Here is a 10,786-nt window from a genome sequence, read left to right as displayed (position 1 = left end):
ACACTTTCCCACTCTGTGAAACGTAGTGCTTGAACTGCTTGTAAAATGCACGCGGACGCGCATACAGTCAGGAGGGGAGGGTGTAACCCATATGACCTTGGGCTAATGGAATATATGTATATGTATATAGTGGTGATTAATGGCTGAATTGGATCACTGTGTGCATGCATGTGGACAAGTTGCTGGAGAATGCATGTGGGTATGTGGGTTTGAGGCGTTGTCCAGTCGCGGTGAGCGGGCTGGGTGATTGACATGTCCGTTTGGGCCAATCGGGCGCGGGTAGGAATGATGGCACGGCCTACCGTTCGGAGCTAAAGAAAAAGAGCTGCGGGAGAGAGACTAGCGTGAGGAGAGATAACATGAGTTTACAGAGAAATCCTGCCGTTTTATTGTCAAGAGCTTGAGAAGTTACATATATTGGTGTTAGATTTTGCAGACATTTTGACGGTTAGTCGGTTCTTTGCATCCGCGGGGCCTCGGTGGAACTTGACTGCTTTGCTATTGAATCTGTTGGGCAAAAGAAAAAGAAAAAAAAACGCGCCGGGAGTTTCCTCCGTGTTATCTTTCTTCAACTAGTTCGACAAGCAAGGTAAAACACCTACATTGTGAATTAGGATACATTATCAAGTGTTGTTCGCTATATTTCTTCCGTGAAAGAGTGCATATGTTTAGTAAGTTTATTTTTATTTCGCTAGTTGTGGAAATCTCGGTTGTGCTGGGTACCGCCATTTTGGGTGTGTCCAGGCTGCTACACAGAATCGGTGAGAATGTTGATTCAATGAGATTTTAATTTATAATGTTACTAACACAGCACTTTTGTATATTGTGTATTTCTTTTGAAAATGTGAATTTGTGTACATTGTAAAGCAGCTAGTTTTATATTGTTCATTATAATGCTGTTATTTACCAATTATGGTAAATAACATTGAAATTAATAGTTTGACATAATTGATACTTATGATATTTCTCTGACTCTGTCTATTGACAGGTCAGGTTTTTTTTTTGTATGTTTTGTTCTTTTCTGGTGAAGTTGTGTCACCCAGGATTGATGGCGAGCCTTCCCCCCACGAGTCTGGAAGAGTTTTGAGTCTGTTCATGTACACTGCTTCTGCCGGTGCGGTAGGACAGCTTTTGCACACATTAATTTCTGTACACCTGGACTGAAACATACACTGGTCTTACCAGCTCAATTATCTTGAGACTGTACTGTACTTGGTTATACAGGGGTATATGATTGTGATTTCAATGACTGTTTGTATATATATATATATTTTTTTTTTTTTTCCATAGTAACTTGAACATTGAACTGTGAACCTGAAGTGTAGTGTGACAGGTTAGAAAGGTGCACCTAAAGAATTAGAAAACAAAGGACTGTAGGATCTTTATTTGCCAAAATTGTGAATCTTGGCATTCAAGCTGTTGTTCTTGTCAAATTGTATGTTGTATGTGGATCCATTTACCATTTCTTTATATAAAAAAAGCCGGCATTGTTCAACTTCAAAACACCATTGTCTGAGTATCTCTGTGCTCCAGTAGTCAAACCTAAGATTCTTCTGGGCCCATAGTCATAGAAAGTGAGTATCTGTTACAGGTGCTTATGGAAATACTAATGTCACTATGTCACAGGCAAAGGAGACAGAAAGAACTAAGGAACATGGAGACCAGGGACAGTCAGGTGTAGAGTCTCAGGTAAGTGTGTTGAGCTCAGTTCATATTTTTGGAGGTGTGTGGCTGTCAGGGTGAGCAGATGAGCTTTACCAGTAGCTCACTAATTTACATTTTGATCAGCTAATGTAACAAGTGTACAAAAGTATTGTATTTCTTTTATATGGGGACACTTTTTCAAAATAAGTCATTATGTTTTAAGGTATTTTTGTGGCTTGATTGTAAACAACTTCAAAATAAATACTTGGTTTTAAAAAAGAATATTTTGGTCAATTTAGTCAGCTTTTTCATTGAATCAAGAGAAACACTGAAAAGAAGGATAATGGTACAGTCTGGTAAAACCAGCTGTTCTCCACAGATATGCCCCAGGCAGGTTGGGGTGCCGTCCTTAAAGGCTGCAGGGTCAGCAGCCGTTGGTACAGCCTCTAGGTGACTCAGCATATCTCTGCCCTGGAGCTAGATCTGTTCACCTAGCACTCCGCTAGATCTTGCAAGCCTGAACTGAGAGGTCTTTGTCAGGATCAACAGCACAGTGGTGGCAGCCAATGTGCAAACTGGCAACCAGGCTGTAGCTGTGGGCACATCCCCTATTCTGCTCACTCATAGCGGTGCATATGCCGAGCTGCTAGCTAGAAGCAGCAGCAGACATTGTGTTGAGAGGGGGACCACACCCATGGGAGTGGAGGCTCCACTCTTGGGACAAGAGGACAGACGGTGTCTACTCTTCTTCTCCCTAGGAATGTCAGACTGCCCCTGGGTTGGGACGCTCTGGCATGAAAGTAAAGGAAGGGGCCCTTGTGGCTCACCTGGTTGAGCATGCACCCCATGTACAAAGGCTCAGTTCCGGTCGCAGCGGCCCAGGTTCGATTCTTGCGGCCCTATGCTGCCACCTATGGCCTCAGGGTCTGCTTTACGCCTTTCCTCCTTCCGCTCTCCTCCAGCCTCTTCTCTGAGAATTCAGGCTGACGGAGTGTGACTACATCTGGCGGCTCCTCTTTGGCCCCCCATGATGTGATTTTAGGCTATGCCTCCCATCTTGCACAGGGCTCCTTGGGGCCCCCATCCCAGAGGGTCTTGCTGTGTGGGAACAGGTTCCGTCCCTTCTTGGCAGGGTGCAGGCTGGTGCCTGGCCCCTGAGTGTGGCTTTGGGCTTGCAGTTGGGAGGGTGCTTGCCATATGTGTAAGTTCACCAGGTGGTTCCCTACTCTGCGACAGCAGCGTGGCCTCCTGTCGTTTCTGCTGACCCAGCTGGAGGTGGAAAAGTGGGTTGCAACCCTGCAAGGAATTTTGGCAGTGGTCTAGGCAGTGTATGTTTGTGCTTCCACTGCATGAGCATGACTGCTCCCTGATTTCCTGGTTTCTCAGAGGCTTCCTAAGGCTGGCAGTCATTAGTCCAGTAATTTAGTCTCTCTTTAGATTTGACCATGGTCCTTGGAGCACTTCTGCATCCTTCCTGATCTGAAGTGGCTCTCCCTTCACACTGGGTTACTCTGGCATACCTTTGCCTGAAGAGTAGGCATGACCTGCCTGTTCAAACATAGCAGTTAAGGCTGCAGGTTCTTGCAGGATGGGGCCAGTTTATCCTTTAACCCAATCCAGCATTCCTGAAAGAGGTTCCATCTGGGTTCCAGTCACTCTCCTCTCCTGAAAAAGCTTGGATGGTAGAGTGGCCCCAGTCCACGTTTCACCCGGTCAGTGCCCTGGCGGAATACATGAAGCGCACATGAGCCCTAAGGAAGACTGTCCAGCGGTCATTCTGCTATCGGTCATCTGAGCATACCTTTGTTAAAGCCATGGCTGTCCCACTGGGTTGTGGACGCTATTGAACAGGTGTATACATTTTTGGGTGTGCCTGTCCCATCCTGGGTACTGGGGCACTCAACCCTTGGCGTTGCTACCTCATGGGCTTATTGTGGCAAGCCTCCTACGCTGCTATATGTACAGCAGCCACTTGGTCATCTCTGTCCACCTTCATTTGCTGAATGTGGCAGCCAGCCCCTCCTTTGTGAGTGTGTGCTGGGGGTGTCACGTTGATGGATTACTAAGCCTTGCTGGCTGTGTTCATCTCACCGGTTTGTTGTCTCCCTGGTCAGCTGAGCGCTTTGCAGGCTGAGTGGCCTTTTTGTTTGGGTGTCAGCCTTGAACAAAGTGAAGGTGCGGTCTTGCATCTTGCAGCCTACTCCCAGCAGCCCCTCTGCCTCTCAGGCTTGGCCTTTGCAACTTGCAGGGCCTTGACCTGGTTGATGGTTCATAGTGTTCTTTTAGAACAGTTCATTATAACTTGTTTTTACACTATCTGGGCTTGGGCAGCACTGCCTCCTCAAGGAGTGTCTTTTTTTCTTTTTTCTTTTTTTTTAAGATTATTTTTTAGACCTTATCCCTTTATTTCGAAAGTGGACAGACATGAAAGGGGGAGATCCCCTTTAAGAGGATTTCAGATAGAATGCAGTAACTCTACCTCTGCATCTGAAACACATTATTTCCAATAACACGTGCTTTTAATGGTGCTCTGCTTTCAAATATGTTAAAGGTACTTACAAAAAGACAGAAACTGTTCTTTTAATCATCAAATACAGTGTTAGCATTATAAAAGTAATGATTTGCAATAAAACAAAGCCTGTTCTTCTGTGATACAGTTCCCTTCTTTCAAAAAATGTAATAGTACCCAATAGTAAGCATGCATTGAAAAGTCAGCTTTTTAGGTTTTTAAGCTTCGTTTACTTATACACCTCTCTGCCCCCAATTTTCACAGGCTCTAGAAAGACTGCTCGGGTTCCTCCTTCATCTTCTACTTTAACATCTCCCTCCCCCTCCTCTTCCTGCATAGACTTCAGATCCTCATCATCCTCCAAGGATGAGGAGAAGAAGACAAAGAACAAGAAAAAGAACAAGAAGTCCAAGAAACAAACTGATTCATGCATGCATTGCACAGATAGTTTCTTACCCTAAAGTTGCCCATTACTTAACTGTTTTCTATGGTTCATATTTGTATGAAAAACAACTACTAACATTTACAGTACCTAGTTAATAATAATCAGTTGGCCTAAAAGTTGCTACGTGAAGTCCATCTTCCACATTTATTGTTATATTTTAGTATTAAAGGTCCCATGGCATGACAATTTTACTTTGAGGTTTTTTAACATTAATATGAGTTCCCCTAGCCTGCCTATGGCCCCCCAGTGGCTAGAAATGGCGATAGGTGTAAACCGAGCCCTGGGTATCCTGCTCCGCCTTTGAGAAAATGAAAGCTCAGATGAGCCAATCTGGAATCTTCCCTTTATGTTGTCATAAGGGGAAAGGTTACCTCCCCTTTCTCTGCTTTGCCCGCCGCCCACAGCTGCCCAGAGAATTTGGCCCGCCCATGAGGAAATACAGTTACAACCGTGGCCGCAAGCTGGTCAAGGCCACACCCCCACCCACCACCTTGCCACACCTCTTTCCTCCTCAATAGCATTTAAAGCTATGGACACAGAAATGGCACGTCCTAAGGAAAGCTCATTGTGGGACTGGCTCGTAGTGGCTGTAATTTTGCACCAAGGCTGAATTTCGGGAAAGAGACTTCAGTTACAGTATTAGGGGACCACTAAAGCCTATATAAAAGCATCCAAAAAGCAGCATGTCATAAGACCTTTAACTCTGAAAATCAGTGACTCAGATTTCTGCATCCATAATAGCTACGTCACTTTCCCCGGGTTGTTAGATACTGTATATATTTATAATATATACAAACAATAATGAATAGCTAGTTAATGATTAGTTACTGATTGACTGATTCAAGCACTAATGATTAGTTACTGGTAAACAGACTGGTAGCTACTGTTAAATGAATGAGTAACGAATGGTTAGTTAATGATTAGTTACTGATTGATTCAAGCATTAATGATTAGTTACTGGTAAACAGACTGGTAGCTACTGTTAAATGAATGAGTAACGAATGGTTAGCTAATGGTTAGTTACTGATTGACTGATTCAAGCACTAATGATTAGTCAATCAGTTACTAATCATTAGCTAACCATTCATTACTCAGTCATTTAACAGTAGCTACCATTCTGTTTACCAGTAACTAAATCTAAAATCAATCATATCATCAAATCATTAGTGCTTATCCCATGTTCCTTCAAAATCAAGGATAACCCTGCATTTTAGTGAGGCTCAGTAAACTGAGCTAAATGTCGGGATAACACATTTGAAATAACAGTGTTGACGTGAGTTTCACTACAGGGCGACTGCAGCTTGAACCAATAATGGGACATTAGCCTCAGTCTAACCACCATGTGAAAAGCCTTTGATGAGGGTTGAACAATATTGTAAACCATTGAAACATACACTATGGCATTCATTAGGGCCCGAGCGCCAGCAGCGAAGGCCCTATTGAAACTAAAGGAATTATTATTATGGCAAATTAATTGCTGTTTTGAGGGGCTTAACATATTCAAAAACTCACCAAAATTGGCGGGCGCATCAAGTCTGGTGAAAATTTACGTATTTTAAGGGTTTTGGGAATAGGCGCACAAAAATGGCTTGCTAGCGCCCCCTACAAACATAAAAAAAATTGAGCCCCTGCAGTACGTTTAACATACACTCTCGAAACTTGGTACACATATGTAGCATGTCAAGACGTACAAGAAACGTCATTGGAGCCATACCCTAAACCCAACAGGAAGTCCGCCATTTTGAATTCAAAATCAAATCAGTTCGAAATTAGTGTTATTAAAAGAAAAACTTTTCGTCATAGGGCATGGCCGTGGCAGGGCGGCCATTTTGTGCGTTTCGCCATCGAAACAGGAAGTGGGTGTAACTCGAGTGCACATTGTCCAGTTGGCTCGAAACTTTTCATGATTCATAAGACTCTAACTCTGAGGACATTTACCAGACAAAATTGACTCAAAGTCATAGCGCCCCCTAGTGGCAATAGGAAGTAGGCCCAATAAACGAATATCAGTGTTTGATGTTTTGAACAATCATATCATTTTTGCTGTAGTCATAGTGCAGTGAAGTGATGCTGCTTACACAACTATTTTTTGTCTTTGAAATACATTGTGATTAATATTTCTGTATGAACATCGTATCACGCTTGTTTGTATTTGTACTGTTGCTATAACTTCCTGTAATTTAATACTGCTGATACTACAACTGCATTTTGAAACATACTGAGTACGGTGTTAATTACTACAACATTGTTGACTCAAAACAATAATATAATTGCATACAATTAAAATATATTTGTAATGAGGTCACCTGTCTGTGTCATACTTATCAACAATGAGACCAATGATTTGTTTCACAATGTCTTGCAAAGATCCACACACCATTTCATTACCTTTTCATTTTCCACATCATGCCATTGTTTGTACATGTACATAATGTCAGGACTGTTGTTAATGTTAATTTTAACAGCAGAACATAGTGATTGATGGCCAAACTGACCTTATTACTCAATATAAAAGTTACTTTCATTTCATACTTTCATTGTTTCAGTAAAATTCAGATCACATATAAACTACCAATCCATATTTAGGCATTTTCCATGCCTTAATATCATCTTATACTATGTTTTTTTGAACATGCTTGTCATTAATGCATTTCATCTTTTGTTTTCAATGCAAAGTCGTGTAGCCCCCTTCTTATCAGACAATATCTTTCACCTCTCAGCTCTTTAGGTAGATGCTCATCGTTCTATGCAGTGTATATGTCTGATAATAATACAAAGTATTTCTTCTTTCAGCCTTTTCAGGTAATTCATTTCAACTTTCATCTTTGACAGTATTGCAGTGCACCTTCCAGATTTTCTAGCAATGTATTTCAGCTCTTCACTTATTTAGGTAATGCAGTTCAGCATTTAACCCAAATCAGCAGTGCAGTGCAATGCATTTGAGCTTTAAGATTTTTCAAACAACTTGTTGCATATTTCTGCATTTGTAAGTCTTCTCTACTTATTCATAATATCAGTTAGTAAATATACTCAGATTTCACAATGTTCTACATCTTTTGTATTATTCAACTTTTAACGCCAACAATTCAGTTTAGCGTAAGCTTTTAAAAAACCTTTTAAAAAAAATCTTTTTTACATTAGTGGGGTTATTGAACTTTTTAATTAAATTCATATTATTAAAACCTACTTTCCACTTTTCCAACTATTCTCACTACTTCACCTTCTTCTTACCCATTAAGCTATTAGTCCAGTTTAGCTTTTGCAATTTAACTATTCAGTATTCACACGCATTTTCTGCAGGAAATGCATTTTCTAGTTTAATTTGTTGTTGCCTTAGTTTAAAAATAAAATCAGATTTTCTTTAATGTTAAGAGACTGAACCACCGGTCAAAAAAAGACAAAAGACAGGTAAAGCCTTGAACTACATTCCAAAATCCAAGAATATACTTATTGGTTTTCATGGACTGAGCATACACTGTAAGACATTTCATGTTAGTTTAACTTGGAAATGCAAGTTCACCTGCTGCCTTGAAAAGCGAAGTTCACTCAACTTGAGGACTGCCTTTATTTCAACTTAGAAATTAAAGTTAATGAAGTTGATATAACTACAGTGTTCTAGTTTTGTTAAAGTTGTTCTTTTAGTTGATTTAACTTTTTATTACTTGATTTAACTTCATACTTTAAGTTAAAACAATTTATTTTCTTTAATAATGCAAGAAACCTTCCTTGCCTAGTATAACAGACATACATTTCTGCTTTATTGCAACTCACAGTTTCAAGTTAAAACAACATAACCACATTTATACTACTTTCCATTTCAATTTGAGAAGAGTTAAATTCCAAATTTGTTTCAATTTACATGTATTACCTATCTTGACTAATAGTTGCAAGTTTGTTTTAATCATCACACTGAATTCTTGCAGTTCATAACATTTATTTTGAAGACAAAATACATAGCATTATCAGGGGTTTGGCACACCCAAATAGCTGTCTTGAGTTGTTCCTGACATGCTGGAGAAATTAATGTGCATTTACTATATTTAACTTATTAACTAGGTTAATTGAAGACAGATGCAAACAGATGGTTTACACGTTTTAAACATTGATGAACACAAATGTTCACAGCTGGCAGTGCAGACAAAGAGGGCAGAGACAGAGGCAAAAGTTAGATGGTGACATCAGGTTCATATAATCTTGAACAAGAACAGTGTTACACATTCCTACATCTTAAAACTTGCCTTATCAAAACAGGTGTCCGTTTACACATCTGCATCACATGTCAGCAGGTAGTAAAGTAAGCAAAATCTGAGATAACAACTATATGAACAAGGACAACTTTGTAAATTGTTGAGACCGAAAAGGCAGGAATATTCAAACAGCTCAATATAACAGCATCCTCCTAATAGGGGTTGAGATATGTTTACTGGCGATATCTGAGCAGTCTATTTCTGAGGCCATGGATTCTTGCTGAGCACTGGTCCGGTTTTATGTTCATGATGACCCTCTGAAGGTACTCAAAGGAGTACTTCATATTACGGGGGTACTCCAGGTTAAGGCAGTAGATTGTGCCCGTCAACACGGCAAAGCCTGTTGGAACATCTCTGACATCATGAAGGATGATCTTCTCCTCTACTACCACAGCCACATTGAAAACTTCCAAAGGAAATGCATCATCCAACGGGCCTTCGTGTCTAATCAGCAGTCCAACCTGCAGTTCTTTTATTACCATGTCGAGGGTTTCTCCATGGGCCTGAAGATATACAATGACCGTTACTGACTGTCACAGATCACTGTTCTACTTTGTACCAAGTTCTTGGGGGGAGTATCGATTCTTGGATGCATGCAAAAAATATGGATGAGTCCCTGTTCCTCAACAAAATAAATACCTTAATTGAAATATTAAGTGCTATTTGTTCATGATTCAAGTGAACTAAATCAAACCTTTATTGAACATTCATTATATTGTTATTGATTTATCGTCCAGTCCTAGTTGACACGTACAAAAAATGCTGACTAATCAAGCTGTTCTAGAGATTTTAATATTTGACTTTTTAAAGGCCTATGGAAATCCTGTCAATGTCAGGATAGTATGGTGTTTGCAAAACATATATATATTTATATACAGTATATGTATAGTTATTATCACAGGGATTATTTTTAAAAACAATTTCAGTAAAAAACTAGAAAATGCATTTCCTTCAGAAAATGCGTCTGAATGCTGAATAGCTGAATTACTAAAGCTAAACTGGATGAATAGCTTAAATCAGTAAGAAGTTGAAATAGTGAGAATAGTTGAAAAAGTGGAAATCGGTAGAATGAGTATGAATTTCATTAAAAAGTTGAATAACACCAATAATGTATAAAATAATTAATTTTTATTTTATCTGAAATTATGAATCAGTATGGAAAACTTACAAATTCTGTGAGAAACATTGAAGAAAATGCAGAAATATGGAACAAATTGTTTGAAAAATCTCAAATGCATTGCACTACACTGCTGAAAAACTTGGAAGTTGGAAGCTGAACTGCACATAAGTTAAGAGCTGAAATACATTTTAGAAAAGCTGGAAGCTAAACTGTAATACTGTCAAAAGTGGAAGTTTCAATGAATTGACTAAAAAGACTTATTATCAGCCATATCCATTGCATAGAACAAACAAGCAGAAAGAGAGAGAGAGGAAAAAGAGAGGAAAGATAAAAGGAGAGGAAAAAAGAGAAAAGGAAGCAACTTTCAATTGCTATATAAGTCAGTGGTAACACACCTTTGGAGAAAATATGGGTTAAGTGTTTACCTCAGGGAAACATTGATTGATGTACTTCAGTGGGATTTGAACCCAGTTCTCACACACCACAGGAATGCATCATATCCACTACACCATCACCAACCAATACTTGGATGATGTTCCTTCAGCTCTAATGTGTGTGTGTATGTATGTGTGGCTGTGTGTGTGTGTGTGTGTGTGTGTGTGTGTGTGTGTGAGTGTGTGTGTGTGTGTGTGTGTGTGTGTGCGTGTGTGTTTGTGTGTATGTGTGTGTGTGTGTGTATGTGTTTGTGTGTGTATGTGTGAAAATTGTCAGAGTTGGAGCTAAACTGCAGTACCTAAATAAGTGAAGAGCTAAAATACATTGTTAGAAAAGCTGTAAGCTAAACTGTAATACTGTCAGATGAAAGTTGAAATGAATTGCCT

The sequence above is a fragment of the Sander lucioperca genome, chromosome 2 (genome assembly GCF_008315115.2).
Source record: "Sander lucioperca isolate FBNREF2018 chromosome 2, SLUC_FBN_1.2, whole genome shotgun sequence".
In the NCBI taxonomy this organism is placed as follows: Eukaryota; Metazoa; Chordata; class Actinopteri; order Perciformes; family Percidae; genus Sander; species Sander lucioperca.
This window is presented reverse-complemented; position numbering follows the sequence as displayed.